The sequence below is a fragment of the Ambystoma mexicanum genome, unplaced genomic scaffold, assembly GCF_040938575.1.
Source record: "Ambystoma mexicanum isolate Mex_15411 unplaced genomic scaffold, UKY_AmexF1_1 Mex_scaf92, whole genome shotgun sequence".
NCBI classification, from domain to species: Eukaryota; Metazoa; Chordata; class Amphibia; order Caudata; family Ambystomatidae; genus Ambystoma; species Ambystoma mexicanum.
This window is the reverse complement of record NW_027182513.1, coordinates 565240-581725: the sequence shown is the minus strand read 5'-3', so window position 1 is coordinate 581725 and position 16486 is coordinate 565240. Positions and strand designations below refer to the sequence as shown.

Sequence of the window (16486 nt, the reverse complement as noted above, 5' to 3'; positions counted from 1 at the left end):
GGGCCGTGACTTTACCACCATGGCGTAAACTACGTTTACGCCATGGTGGTTGGCGGACTTACCGCCCCATTCCGACCTTGGCGGGGCGGTAAGTCCCCAATCCCCATTTACCCTTCCCCATTCCCATTTTTGCCCCATAGGGCATAATGGGAGTGGGGAAGGCGTTAATTACGCCACCGTAAATTACGGTGGCGTAATTAACTCCATGGTCCCTTAGCGCCATGGATTTTAACATCTGCCAAAAGCAGGTGTTAAATCAGCCATGGCGCTAAGGGACCTTGTACTCAGGCGGTAAGGGTCGGCCCTGTTTACGCTGCCGGTAAACCCATTACCGCATGGGTCATAATGAGGTCCACTGTCTCTATGCAACTGCTCACATGTTGGGCTACTGTACGGAAAAATGCAGAAGCCAAACTTTTCAAGGCCACCATTAGAGATTTTTGTGACTGTGCATTTTCACACACGATTCTATGGCTACATTTTGTTGAACACAGTCTTAAATGAATCGGTCTAGAAGATTTATATAAGGAATCCAAAGAAGATTGCATAAGTCACCAAAGAATATATATATTTCTTTCAATACTGAAGAATATATATTTAACATGTCATCCCCATTGAACAAACCTAAAGAGAGGAGATATAAAACACAGCTACTGTTGATGCATATTTTCCGGGGTTCCTTTCCTCATCCCGGTGGAATTACTGATAAAGTTAATACGGTCACGCCACAGGCTTATGCTCTTCGGAATAGGCCTCCCACCGATTCACACTGGGTCTGCTTATTGGTGCTGCCACTAACTTGGTAACTGAAAGTTTCCTGACTTTTATCAACTGTCTCCTGATTTACATTGTGGCTTTTATTTCTTTATATATTCCTACTCCCTCCCCTTTTCCTCTTCCACTGCACATAACTGTTTCAAATATTCTCCCTGGCATGCGAATATCAGACACCTGTACCGTCACCCTTTGGCTTGAATGCACTATGAAGCCACTGTGTTTGCATATTGTGCCTTGTAAAACCCCACTACATTAATAAAATGCATTATTTTTTTATAGAGCCGGCCTTAAGGGGGCATTGGAGTATGTTGAAATATAATGAATGGTGACATAGCAGGCCATACATCGTTGCAAAAAGATATTATAATATTTGCAGAATTAAAACATTCACAGTATGATTTCTCAATTTGTACAGCACAACAAAATGTTGTAACATTAAAGATAAAAACATAACAGCAATATTTTACAGCAATGAAAGCAGATTGTAAAATGTACAAGTTTTGTTTCCTCTTAGTTTCCCAAAACAGTTGTTCTTACTGTTTACATACATCCTTTGCATGAGCCCACTGCATCAACGAGGGCCGGTTATGTCCCATCTTCCATGGGGCATGCTTCTTCTCTCTGGGTGATGCTTTATGTTATGGAGTGAAGCACAATTTACTTAGTCCACCTCTAGTACAAATAACACAAAGTGTGATTAATGCATTTGCTCAGTTCTTATCACCAGTGCAACGTTCACTGATCTGCACCCGGGACTTTTGTCACCGTAGACCTCGCCTTATTTCATACCAATTGTTTTCAACAAAACTTCTTGGGATAAGTGATGTGCAACAAAATATCCTACTACTTTTAAGAAGCAGTACATAATGATTTAAATTGCAAAGAAACAATGCATTCACTATTACAGACGTCCCTCCTGTAATACAAGATTATTTAGAACACAAACCAGGGCGAGCAACCTCAAGTTTGGCATGCTGTATAGTTTATGAACAGTAATATCGCCTATTTCATTGCATCTAAATGAATACCCTAGACACATAATTTACACTAGACAGAACCCACAGTTACAATATTTACACAGAGAACAATAGTACAAATTCATTCATCAATTAACACTAAAAAATACTGTTACATAATGGAAGATAATAACATCATCTATATTGATGTTTTCCCATCTTCCGTTCCATAAACTGCCAATCACATTGATGCGGAGCTCTGGTATATCGCCCAGTATTTAAGTCCTGGTTCCATTAGGTGCCTCTGCATCCATGTCATCATACCAGTTTTCCAGATTCATCCTGTGTTTGATTGGCGTGGAGCGATGTACATCATGCTCACTGTTCGTCTTGCAACTGAGGTGATGAACAAGGGCAAAGTCACTCGGTCTGGATGGATTTCCATGTGAATGTAGCAAGAGCCTCCAGTCAACCTTGACTTTGCTACTAAAGAATACATAATGAGAATCGGCACAATGCAGATTCAGCTTCAGAGATGAAAGAACTGAAAATAATGAGGATTACAAAGCCTGGAAGGGACCATCAGCCTTTTGAAAATACCACCCAATGACACTGGTAAATGTTTATGCTAAGCTGCAGACAATTATATTGGCCACCAAGCTGAACGCCATCATACATGTCTTTGCTGCCAGGTGGGATTTATCAGGGCAAAGCATGAACATAACACAAGAAGTATACCAAAGGAATGAGGAGGCGGTATTGGTGTTGGGTGAAACTGGAAACGGAATTGAGGCAAACACAGCAACCATTTCTTTGTGACTCTAGGCTAATGAAATGTTCAGTACATGTTTTCTCCCGTGATACACAGCACTATATAAATCCAACTGCATTGGAAGAGCAGTGAGGATGTGGTGTGTATAGTGTTCACTAGTGCTATTGGGAATAAACACGACTCCTAATTGTAGCTTGTAACGTGTTTAGTGAGAAGTTGTTGCACACTGGTATGCGCTCTCTGTTGGATACGAAGATGACCTTTCCGACTGAAGCATTTGCCACATTCAGTGCACCGATGTGGTTTACCCCGTATGTATTCTCTGATGGTGAATAAGATCTCCCTTCCAGCAAAAACATTTACCACATTCAGAACACTGATGTGCTTTCTCACCTGTGTGTGTTCTCTCATGAGAAATAAGGTTACACTTCTGACTAAAGCCTTTCCCGCATTCTGTGCACTGATGAGGTGGTCCACCTGTATGTTGTCTCTGATGAGAAATAAGTAGCCCCTTCCTACTGAAGCGTTTCCAGCATTCTGTGCACTGATGCGGTTTCTCACCTGTATGTGTTCTTTGGTGACTTATTAGGCTTTCCTTCCGACTGAAGCATTTCTCACATTCACTGCACTGATGAGGTTTAACACCTGTATGTGTTCTTTGGTGGTTAAAAAGACTACTCTGCCAACTGAAACATTTCTCGCATTCAGTGCACTGATGTTGTTTCTCACCTGTGTGCGTTTTCTGGTGGGAAATAAGTTGACCCTTTCGAATGAAACTTTTCTCACATTCTGTGCACTGATTAGGTTTCTCACCTGTATGGGTTCTCTGATGGTGAATAAAATCCCCCTTAAAACGATAACTTTTTCCGCATTCTGTGCACTGATGAGGTTTCTCACCTGTATGTATTCTCTGGTGAGTAATAAGTCGTTCTTTCCGACTGAAGCTTTTCCTGCATTCAGTGCACTGGTGAGGTCTCTCACCTGTATGTATTTTCTGGTGATGAAAAAGACTACCTTTCGAACTGAAACATTTCTCGCATTCAGTGCACTGATGCTTTTTCTCACCTGTGTGTGTTCTCTCATGAGAAATAAGAGTACCCTTCTGACTGAAGCTTTTCCCACATTCTGTGCACTGATGAGGTTTCTCACCTGTATGTCGCCTCTGGTGGTAAATAAATTGCGCCTTGTGACTGAAGTGTTTCCAGCATTCTGTGCACTGATGCGGTTTCTCACCTGTATGTGTTCTTTGGTGACTAATCAGACTTTCCTTCCGATTAAAGTTTTTCCCGCATTCTGTACACGGATGAGGTTTCTCACCTGTATGTATTCTCTGGTGTCGAATAAGATATACCTTCCGACTGAAGCTTTTCCCGCATTGAGAACACGGATGAGGTTTCTCCTCTGTATGTGTTCTTTCGTGGTGGATAAGACTGCTCTTCCAACTGAAACTTTTCCTGCATTCAGTGCACTGAAGAGGTTTCTCCCCTGTATGGGCCCTTTGGTGGTTAATAAGTTGACTCCTACAACCAAAGCTTTTCTCACATTCAGTGCACTGATGAGGTTTCTCACATGGATGTGTTCTTTGATGGTCCCGAAGGGATGTTTTACCAATTAAGGTTTTCTTGCATTTAATAGACTGATGCAGTAGTACACATGTGTGTGTCCTCTGCTGGAAAAAAGGGCTTTCTTCCTTACTAAAGCTTTTAGCAAATTCATTGCATTGATAAAGAGAGAACTCCATCTTGTATTAAGCAGGCTTCAGAAAATCTCAGTTCCAGATTACTTTACAATGACAATTTGTTTAAAGAGTCAATTCCAAATAGCTGTAGAACTCTTTTATTCCAACAATCAAACGTTGTATGGAGTGAGTCTACGATAGCCTGGTTTGTAATCAATAAATGCCCAAAATACATCATACACTTTAACTGAGTCGCGGTTTTGGCTTTTTATCTTGGACATCAATCACCTGTTGAATTAAAAGGAGAGACACATTGTTAGTTTCTATCAATACATTAAAAAATACATAATGTGTAACAGACAGACAGGCGATTTTCTAGTAAAAATGCTGTGTGGTATCTAATCATTTAGAGGTATTAATCAATAGGGCTGTGAAATTCCCTGTTAGGAACTAGCATCCGCAAAACAAAAGGTGTGATGTTTGGAAGGTTTAGAATGAATCTCAACCTCCGTCATTGCTCTGGGCAACCCCCAGACCATTGCTCTTTGCCTGCCAAGCCATTACAAAAGGGAAAGACCAAATGCAACATGTGGCTCTCCAGATGTTTTGGACTACAATTTGCATGACCCATAACTATAGCTCTGCTGGCTAAGGCTGAGGGGAATTGTAATCCAGAACATCTGGAGAGCCAGTGGCTGCCCACCCCTGCTCTATACTTTGATTTCTGATCCTAAAAGCAAGGAATCAACATACATGAAGCACACATACATGATGCACACTATTCCTACTATCATCTCTGCTCTGTCATTTCATTAAGTGAACCCAACCGTTACTATTTGTTTAGTACAGTTTAGTATATCCCCCTGTACCTACTAGCTTTTTGATTTACAAAGTACGTGAGTGTCTATAGGAACCAGAGATCTTTCACTGCTTTCTCCTATGGTTATGTTCAATGTTTGTTGTTTTTTGTCACTACGCATAAAAAGGGAAAACTATGACTCTCGAAAGTGAGAGAAGAAAATATATTGAATAAAGAAAATGAAAGACGTGGGCAAATAACAAAAACAACTCTCTTCAAAAAGTATAAATGAATGTTGAGAATTTGGGAACTAACAGACATTCATTGTGAAATTTGGCAGCAAATGAATGCACACCCTGTGCACAAAGAATTTGCTTATTAGGACGCCTCATGTTACGAAATATTTTGCGACCCCAGGTCTAAATACAAAGGGGTTCTCGCGAGTCTGCTTATCAAATCTTAATTTCGAACCCTGGATATGTGTCTCAGACAAAAGGATCAGAGAACACAACTCCCTGAAGGGCCTGCTCCTGCAGCTGTATGGCAACATGACTACCTTCAACCTGCTGACACACACAGCTACACAGCTGGTGCTGCCGAGCCCCTCTACAGGACCTCACCTATGGCCCACTCCATCTCTAGATGTTCAAATCTTGGTCTCTAGGTCCAAGCCGCCTCTGCCAACCGCCTCTGGCTCACGAAATGAAGGTAAACGTATGTTTGTTGGTGTGAGCTGTGAGAAACCTGAGGGTATTCTCACTCCTATTACCCATTGATCCTCTGTGCAGTGGACCATTGAAGGGCCATCGCTTTTTTGATACCCGGCCCAGGGGGTGGACAAGTGAGGGAGGATCACCTGGGTGGAGGGTGTTAAGGATTGGAAATGGGGAGCCCATGGGTGAAACATGGTATCCCCCTTTCCCTAATAACAACCTGCCCCATCCTTCTCCAACCTTTATGGATTATTGTAAACCAGCTTCCCTTATTTTGTCTCAGTCGTGCCACTCTAGTACTGGGACATATGCCATTCCAGTACTGAGACGAGAGGCGACTGGGAGTCATACACACCAACATACAACCACACCACTCTGGCAGTAGAATGAGGAAGAGGGCCTCAGAGGAATACCACTACAAAGATCACACATGTCACACTAACAAGCCTAATTATAGTCAGGCAATTGAAAGAGAGGGCTCACACCTGCAGCTCATTCACACACCACAGGTGTATAAAAGCTGGGAATCCAAAATAGCACAGAGAGGAGGGAGAGAAAGGCGAGACACTGCTGTGTGACGAGGGTCGGAATACCAGGGACTGCCGAGGCTGACAGCCAGAACTGTGACGGCGTGAGAACAGGAGGTCTCTGGCATAACTGCAAGGCAAGAGAAGGCAGCATGCTGAGGCGCTGGCCTTCTGATGAAGAGACAGAGTGCTTGTTCTCCCGTGGCACTGTGAGAGCACAGGAGTGTCTCAGAGGCAAAGGAGGGAACCCTGTAGACAACCGAATTGAAGCGAGTTCAGCCCGGTATGCGAGAAGCCTGCCAAGGAAGCTGGTGAGTTCCAGAGACCAGGAAACCCGGTATGAAACTGACCGCGAGCGCTGTGAAGGAACCAGTGATTGTGCAAGTATACAATGTAGCAGAGTGGTCACTGTTAGAGAGAATTCTCTGTTTAGGCTGAATTTCCTAACCTAGTGAGTCCCCCAGCAGCTTTGCTGGATTTCTGGAGTTTGTTGTTTCCATCCTGCCAAGAGTGAGACTCTTTTCCTCCCACTCTTGGACATGAATGTGTGTAATTCCTTTGAATGTCAATGTGTTCTATGGGCTATGGGGTCTTTTACTCCATAGGGTCTCATATGTTTTTCTATGTGTGTTACACCGCACCCTACGTGCTGTAACACTGGGGCGTCCTAGCGGACCCCCACCATAGACTCCATACCCGGGGACTGACTACTGTCTCCCCGGGCATGTAAAGTCACCATTGGCTTTACTAGACCTAAATTTACTAACAGAACAAGTACCAACCATCTTATTATGGACGTGCTAGTAGGGGTAATTCGATTACTCCTGGGTCTGTTACTCGAGGGGGCACTGTCCCGTCCCCCCTCGTCGAGTTTTGGCTGGTGGCAGTGGAAACTACTTGTTATGTTCGACCCCGGACATAACCCTATGGGATTCGTCCCATTGTTGGAGATTGATACTTTTCCTCGTTAATTTCTAACGTACCACCGGTCTACTTATCTTAAATAAGTTTATCGGATGGTATTTTCTGCCAGAACTCGGTTTTTAAAATGTCATCTGTGTTCGTCTCTGTGACTCCTAAACCAAAGGTTGAGCCCTTTGTTCCACTTTTGGCGGGTTCTGTACAGAGACCCTCCAAAGTGGTGCCATTCTGTCTGGGTTACCACAGGGTTGTGGGAGGGGGTTTAGGCACCCTGGACCGAGTTGCCTTGCCAACTCCGGTCGCACTCTGGAGTGATTGGCCCAAGTGGTGAGCCTCCCCGCTCACCACATAGCGAGTGTTGATTGACAGCTAGGCTGAATGAATGGGGGTTTTCTGCATAAAAGCAGGGCTTTTGGGACTGGATCTTCAGAAGTCGCCACAGGACCCAAGAATCCAACGAGGGTAACGCTGAGCTGACCTGCAACGATGACACCTCCGGTGGAGCCCTGCTGAACCGACTCACCACTTCCCGAAGACAGAGGAGATCTCCCTGCCGGAGAGTCTCTTCCCCTAACTGGTGGGAACAACCAGTCCCCTTTGCTTTTTCTTCGCCTCAGGACGCGGTGGTCGAATTGCCCGTGCAGAGCACCCCGGCAACCGGATAGCCACTAAACCTGTACCACGACCAAAAGATGGTGCCTTGTGACGGAGCACTCCACGGCTGGTCTCTTCCCTGGTGGTACACCGGACTTCACTTTACTTCGACGACAAGATCATCTGTACTCTTTTGCAAAGACCTGACGTGCATCCACCAACAGGAACAACTGCCCCCGCCGGAGCTGTCTCTCCACAACAAGGTACCGTGTCCGCCTGGCTTCCCTTTCGATCGGTTCGAGTGAGGTGTCTTAATCCTCGCCTTTCCGTTGGGTCGCCTCCAAGCTTTTTCTAGCGTGTTGTTCTGAACTGGTTCAATCGGCCGATAACAATTTGCTACAAAGACTCGAACGCATTTCCACTAGAGACTTTTTGGGACATATTGCCTTGCCTCTCTCCGAGTGGGCCTGGCCTCTGAACTTTATGATCTATTGTGGTTATTGCCTTCTTGCCTTGCTATTGAACTGTGTTGATTTCGTAACCTGCATATTTTTCTCTCCCGTCCTAACTAATATTAGAGTGCCATCTAGGTTGAGGTATACACCTCTGTCTGAAAATAAGTGATACAGGTAGAACCTAGACTTGGCAAAATATTGTTAGGGAGATTGATCGTTTTCTTCTGCGTAGAGTAATTGTAATTGAAGTGTTTGCCGTGATAGTGCCATAGTGTTTTCTATAGATGTTCCGTTATAAATAAATACCTTAATGTCTTTACACTGAAGCCTTGTTGCGTGTTTGCTTGTCTTACTGTGAAGAATTTTCCTATATTGTATACTCCACATACTGCTTAACTCTTCTTGAGAGAAGTCTGACTGCTCAGCCACAGCTACCAAGTGAATCTGTGTGGTACAGACTGCTACCAAGTGGGTTCACCGCCAAACACCTGTAGTCCTAAATCTTTTGCAGTGGTCCCAGAGGGAACTGCACAGGTTTCCGCTTAACAGTCACGTGGGTCTGAAAGAAGTGGAACACTTTCTCGAAAGTCTCCGTCTGAGCTGCTCAATGAATTAACAATCACGTGAAGTGTTAAAGGGGCAGCACACCTTGAGAAAAAGAAGGGGGTAGTCCTGAAAGGTTCCAACTTGCGAAATAGACATTTCAGTGGTGTAAATAAAAATAAATCTTTATCACTCAACCTTATAAAATCTACAAACCTATTTTGAATATTGAACTGAATTAAAATCAAGCAGATGGTTCTTTTTTCCAAATACTGGATTGAAAAAAGGTCAACCACCAGAAAGTGAAAACCAGAAATTGGGAATCTTTTGAGTCTCTTAAAACTGTGAACCATTTTAAACTAGGAGAAGGGAACCCCAGCATTTCTACTTAAGCAATAGAACCCGAGCGTCGGGGGCATTACCGTCTCAGGTAATACCCCGGGGCCCATAAGTAAGGTAGGAGTCTCTCTCTGGTTAATTGGCGGGCGCTTCTGGTGCGAGTAGGAGGGAGAGGGATAGTAGGTTGGTGGGCTGTATTAGATGTGGTGATATCGAAGAGGATGGCGTGGTATCCAATCAAGGGTGCATCCTTTGATATGTGTGGGGTCTGAGGTGACTTGTTTGAACCCTAGTGTTTTGAGTGCCTTGTTCAGATTTTTGGCTAGCTGATCTTTTCGGTCATTCAGTCCAAGGTTGAGATCGCCTAGGAGGATGGTCTGGGTGGATTTATTTAGGTTTTCTGAGAGAAGGTGGGTCAGGGAGGCTTGGAAGTCAGATATGAGTCCAGGGGTGGGGGGGGCGTAAACTATGTGTAAGGAGATGGTGCAGTTTGGTGATGGGTTAATCTTGATGAAGAAGTGGTCACTGTAGTTTTCTCTACCTTTATGATGGGAATCAAGTCTTTGGCAATCAGGGCGACTCCCCTGCCTCTGCTCATAGGGCGATCTTGTCTAAAGATGATGTAGCCCGTGGGGAGGGCAAGTGAAAGGGCAGGGCCAGATACTTTGTGGAGCCAAGTCACACTGATGGCTGGTAGGTCGAGTTTGTTGGAGGTGATGAGGTCTTGAATGTTGAGGGCGTGGGCTGGGAGGGAGCGTACATTGATGAGGGTGCAGTTAAATGGTTGGGGTAATTTATTGTGCGCCGTGAGGATGTGAGAATCATGCTTGGTGGTGTTGATTGATGGTGTTGCGTGTTTCCAGTTGTACAAGAGCGGTTTGGTGGTATGTATAGTGGGTTTTATCTGGTCTATCAAGGATTCAATGCTATCAGCTGTGACTGGGGAAAAGGTACATTTGGGTACATTCTCTTGATTGCCAGAGGCTATATTCTCCGTGGCAATCTCCATAAGGGATGTAGTTGTTTGGGTATCAAAGCCATTTCGAATTAGATTTTTTCTGTGAAGAATATATTAAAATCATTTGCCATCTTTTGAGATGCTGGAGGACTAGCTTGTGAACAGATGTGGTGTCAGAAATTTCTAATAGCTGTAAATAGAGCTTTAGGATGATTATTTGCAAGGTCAATCTCTTTCTTTCGACATTGGGCCTTGTCTAGTAATACCTCCTCCTTATATAGGCCTAAAGCAACATTGGACATGGCACGATTGACTTTGTTTCCGGTCCTGAGCCATTTCTTCTCAGCATTCCATTATTGTCCTTTCAGCATTTTCAGCTTTCCATTAAACCAACGATTATTCTTCCTACAAGTTGGGGTACACTTTTTTCTCAGAGCTATCTTTTCAAAATTAGCCTGCATTGGTTGCATCCGTTTTGTATATGAGGCTGCACAAGTGTTATCTATTTGTACCGAGATGTTGTTCAGAAGTTTATCGCCTGCAATAAGATCCAGCTCTTTTTTTCGCTGATGCTGTTCTGGGTTCATATGTGGCTGATGGTTAGATACCATAGTGAAAAATACCATTAAATGATCTGACCAGCTAACTGGCATATTCTCTACATGGCTTACCGTGAGACCCCTTGACAAGATCGGGTCCAAGCAGTGCCCCATTCTGTGGGTTGGTAAGATAGAGAGCATGCTGAGGTCAGGCGATTCAAGAATAGCATTCAAATGTTTACAATCCGCTTCCTCAGGCAGGTTACACAAGATGTTTAGGTCGCCAAGGATAATCATCTGGGAATAACAGAGTGCCTCTGTCCCAAGATAAACATCCAGTGCTTCCAAAAAAAGAACAGCTGACCCAGCGGGTCAATAGCACAGGACAAGATGGCACGAGTCATTGGCACAGAGTGAGCAAAACCATCAAGGACAACATTGACTCTCTAGCTCCTGCCTTGGCAGACCACTGCAACCTCTTCTTTGCCACTGGAGTCTTCCCCACTTCTCTCAAGCACTCTCTTGTGCACCTTCTGCTCAAGAATCCCTTGGCCAACCCTTCCATTCCGGCTAACTATTGCCCGATCTCCATCACTCCTTTCTTCGGCACACTCCCGGAGAAGCTGGCTTTCTCTCAGCTTACCCCCACACTGAATCTATTGATTGTCTCCATGACCATCAGTCTGGTTTTAGGTCATCCAAAGGCACGGAAACTGCTCTTCTGAACACCCATGAAGACCTGCTGTAAAACCTTGACTCTAACTCTCCCTCTGTCCTCATTCTCCTTGACCTCTCCTCTGGGTTTGATACAGTAAACCACAACATCCTGATCTCCCATCTCTGTGATACCCTGGGCATCACAGATCAGTCCCTGGCCTGACTTGCATCCTTTCTCTCTGACCGTCTCTCCCAGGTGGAACTTGGGTCCTTTCTCTCTGCTATTACCCTCTCTACTTGTGGTGTCCCCCAGGGATCTAATCTATTCCCCCCTGGTTCTTCAATGTCTATGCAGATGACGCACAGCTCTCTTTCAGGCTTCCTCCTCCTCGCACATTCCTGACTGTCTGTCAGCAATTCAGTTATGGGGTGCTGATAACAACTTCTGCCTTAATGCCAACAAGACAGAGATCGTCCCTGATTGGGACCCCTGCTCCCACTTTCCCACTCTCATCTGGCTGGCCTCCCTTGGTCCTGCGCACTCTTCCACCAGTGAGGCAAACAATGTGGGGTCATCTTCGACTCTACTCTCTCCTTCTCTTCTCACATCTCAGACATATCCAAAAAGTCCCACTACCAGCTGTACCTCCTCAGAGGTATTCTGCCTTTTCTCACCTTCCCCTAGAGGCTCACTGTCTCCAGAGCCCTGGTCCTCACCAGACTGGACTACTGTAACAGTCTCTTTCTCTATCTTCCTACTTCTACTCTTCAACTTATCCAGAACATAACCGTGAGACTTATCCTTGGCCTCAAGCACAGGGACCACATCTCTCTGGTGCTGACATCATTCCACTGGCTCCCAGTGGCTGCAAGGATTAAGTTCAAGACCCTATGCATAGTCCACAAGGCTTTCCGGGGCCTGGGCCTTACTCTCTACAACGCTCTCTTCCCAAATAGTCTCCTTCTAGAGCCCTTTGCTCAGCCTCCTTCAACTCTCTGCGTGTGAGCCGTTTCTCCAAACAGAGATTTGGGGGTAGATCTTTATCCTCTGCAGGTGCCTCCCTGTGGAACAGCCTCCCAGCCTCTCTCTGCCTTGAGCTGGACCTTTTCAAGTTCCGGAAACTCCTCAAGACCTTCCTCTTCTCTTCTTCTTTCTTGCTCCCTCTTCCCTGCTAACCTCCCTCTTTCCGCTTGTTTCCTTCCCTTCTTTCTCTTCCACACCTGCTGAGTTAGCTGACTGTTCGCCTGGTGCACCTCCAGAACCTCACAGGTCGCAGGCTCCCCTGCCAGTCCTGCACTTGCCTCCGGGCCTCTGCACTGTGCACTACTGCAATATGCCCCATGATAGTGGCAACCCCTGTGCACCTAACCCTGGCCCCTGCTGAACTGGGCACACTTCTCCCCCTCCCCTTCCACACACTTCCTGTTCTGTCCACTTACTCGACCTTGAATGTCTAGACCTAGTAGGTCTGTCTGCCCAGTCCTCCCTCTGTCTCCTCCCCACCCACTAGCTCGGTTGTGCTTGATATACTCATGCGTAGGCGTATTGGATGACCAACCACAAAGCAATCTGAAATGTTTGCCAGGCCAGTACTGCCGTTTATTGATCTGTATGTTCCCTTCCCTCCCCCCGCACTCCCTTCTTTTCTCCCCTCACCATTTGTCAAGCACTTCACTAGCAGATATGCCTCTGGCCTAGGATGCTTGTTATTGTTGTTAGTTCATTTGGAATCTTCAAGGCCTAAGAATGACAACTGTATTCCCTTGTTCCCTTCCCGCCTTGGAGCGCTTTAAAGCACTTCACTTGTGTATCAGCGCTTTACAAATAAACAATTACAATTACAATTGCCCTATCACCTAACTATGCTATCCTTCGTAACGACAGATGCACACAGAAAGGTGGCAGAGTCCCCCTTATTTACAAAGACTCCCTCTCAATCCACAGCCTGCCCTCCTCACCCATCCCAAATTGCAAATCTCTCAAAGCTAAGCTATCCCTGACGCCCACTTCCACCATCACGATTCATGTCATTTAAAACCCACGTGGATCCACTATCACCTTCAAGGACGGCCTCACCCAGCTCCTCCTGGGCAACCTGAAGCCCAATTAAAAAATTGTTGCCATTGGGTGATTTCAACCTTGGCTACGCCAACCCTCTTGACAAAGATGCTGCTACCCTCGCTTGCTACACCATTGTCTTAGACTTCGTCCATACAATTCTCAACCCCACACATACTCAAGGATGCACACCCAACGATTGGCTACTTGACCACAATTGTAACACCTCAATTATATCCAATTCCCCCCTGTACATGGTCTGACCACCATATAATCACTTCCGCCATTCCCCCAAAAAATGAACCGCTATCCACCTCCCCTTACACTTCCACCATCAACTCAAGGGGTCAATCTTACTAGTGAATCCCTTCCGTCCATTATTGACCAGCCACCCCCCCCCCCCACTCAACTGCACCGAGGTGGAACTCCTTGTTAATCACTACAATGCATCCTTAGCATCTGTCACCGACACCCTGGACCGCCTGACTACACACTCGCCTAAACAATCAAAAAGCAACAGCACATAGTTTACCTCTGATCTACAAACCATGCATTCCGAGAAATGCACCCCTGAAGCCTTTTGGCGCAAGCACCCTACAGCTGAAACCAAAGCTCATGATCATGAATGCAGAGACAAACTGCTGCCAACTCTTCGCTATTCTATGCAAATTGAAGTCACCAGTGTCTCCCCCATCCTTTGTGACCAAAAATGACACCTGGTGCACTGACATCCAAAACACTCTTCTAAGCAAAATCACACTTCTACAAAACAAAATCCAACTCAATCTATCAACCATCAGCGCCACATCACTCCCTACCACCCTTCCACCCGCCCCAAGCGGGTCACCCCTCTTCAACTTCCACCCTGTCTCCAAATCGGATGTCGTCCACATCGTAAATGGTTTTAAACCTTCTCGATGTAGAGGAGACACCTGACCTGCGACTCTCGTCAAGGACTGCGCTGACCTCGTAGTACCACTCATCCCTGCCATTATAAACGCCTCCTGCACAGTCCCAATCTTGCTAAAAGAATCATGGATCTCACCCCTTCTCAAGAAACCACCACTAGACCCCACCATCCCCACCAACTACTGGTTCATCACCACTGTCCCTTTCCTCCTAAAAATCATTGACCAAGCCGCCTACACCCAAATCCAGCAGCACCTCGAGCAAAACATAAGTCACAGCACTCGCCAATCGAGTTTCTGCCCGAGACACAGACAGGCGCAGCATGACTTGACCTCAAGAACAAGCTTGACGATGCTAGAGATAGCGGTAACCTCTCCCTCCTCATGCTTCTTGACTTTTCAGCTGCATTTGACCTTGTGGATCACTCCACCCTCTGCCACCACCTCATCATGGCTGCCTAACTTTCACCCGATGCCACCAATTTCCTCACCAACCGCACTTCTTGGGTCTTCTCCGCCAACAACCCTCCATCCCCACTACAACCTCATGTGGTGTTCCCCAAGGCTCCTGTGTCTGCCCCCACCAAACCACTCTTTGACCACCTTGGCTCACTGGACATTGAGTATACAAATTACACCGACAATACCCAGATCCACATCTCACTTACCAGCAGCCACCACATAGACTCCTAAACTGTCCATTCCATCTATGAAACTATCAAATCGTGGATGGCTTCTCACCTCCTTTGCCTTAACGATTAGAAAACTGAACTCCTTCTTGTAGGTAACCCAGCACACCTTGCTAAATTGAGCCCAGTTTACCAACCGTTCCCAATTGACAACCACACAATTCACATCGCTCCTGCTCCACTTTAAGCATGTTGCGCCACATCAACGCCATTGCCTCATCTGCTGCATAGGCCTCCAAACACATAAGTGCCAGCAGACCCTTCCTATCCACCAACAACTGCCTCAACATTGCGTCCTCCAGCATAGGTTCTAAGCTGGACTACTGTAACGTACCCCTGGATGGCACCTCAGAGGGAAACCTAAATAAACTGCAAACTATTCAAAACAACGCCCTCCGAACAGCCCTTGGCCTTAACAAACATGACCAAGTCTGAACCGCAAGGAAGCACGATGGCTCCCTGTCAGAGAATCGATAAAATTCAAAATTCTCACCATCACCTACCGCTGCCTTACCAACACTGCCCTCAGCTACCTGGCCTAAAGACTTTCCAGACCATCTTCTAGCAGACCCACACGCACTGCCTATTGCAACCGCCTAACCGCACCCAGGGTCAAGCGCTCCAGAGCTGGGGGATCCAACTTCCCTGTTACGGACACCACTCTCTGGAACACACCGACTCCCTCCTTGAGAGCGGCGTCACCGTACGGCCTATTCTGAAGAACGCTAAAGACTTATCCGGTCAACTAATGCCCGTACCCTCACAAACAATCTGGTGCTCTTTGCACTATCTCTAACGGTCTGTAACTAGCGGTCAGACGCCCGTGGACTAAGTGCGCTACTATAAATGTTAAAATAAATAAATAAGCCTCTGCCAGGCCACAGGCAGAGTTCTGCGGTCTTCACAGTTGATACACAAACAAGAAGAGGGCTAGAAGGCTCAGCATTATGCCTCTATGATCTCACATAACGATGAGGAAAGGTGCATGTTAAGAGCAGAATGCATTGGATATCTGATAAAGTGGGAGAATGTACAAAGGCTGAGGTCAGCAAAATGCTGGGACATAGGGTGATGGGACCATTCACTAAACCCCGGCCAAGTCCTGTTGACCTAGTCCCCAAGTCATGGACCAATCACCACAGTTTCTGCAGTGACTTGGGAGGTTTGAAGGCTGTCACAAAGGCAAATGTTTACTCACTGCCCTGTGATGGTGAGCAGTTATTGGTCACCTTTTATCTCATGTCAGCTCTTGACCAATGGAGGGAGAGTATGAATGTATACATCTCATCATTCTTTTACCAACTCTGTGGCAGGAGGCTGATGGACCATGGCCTCACTGGACTACAGATTCCCGTCTTGCCCTCACTGGACTGCAGATTCCCTGTCTTGCCCTCACTGGACTGCAGATTCCCTGTCTTGCCCTCACTGGACTGCAGATTCCCTGTCTTGCCCTCACTGGACTACAGATTCCCTGTCTTGCCTATCTTGCTTATGTAGGTGTGTTTAGCTCTCGCCAGGCAGAGCATATCAGCCACCTCTATGGCCCAGCTCTCCACCACTCCCTGCACCATCCTCTTCCATGTTGATAACGTTCCGGTGCAG

General features: G+C 46.1%; 1 pseudogene; it reads right to left on the bottom strand.

Annotated features, from left to right (window-relative positions):
* Nucleotides 1–248: 248 nt before the first annotated feature.
* Nucleotides 249–16486, bottom strand: part of LOC138563346 (zinc finger protein 84-like) — a 119102-nt pseudogene continuing 102864 nt past the window's right edge.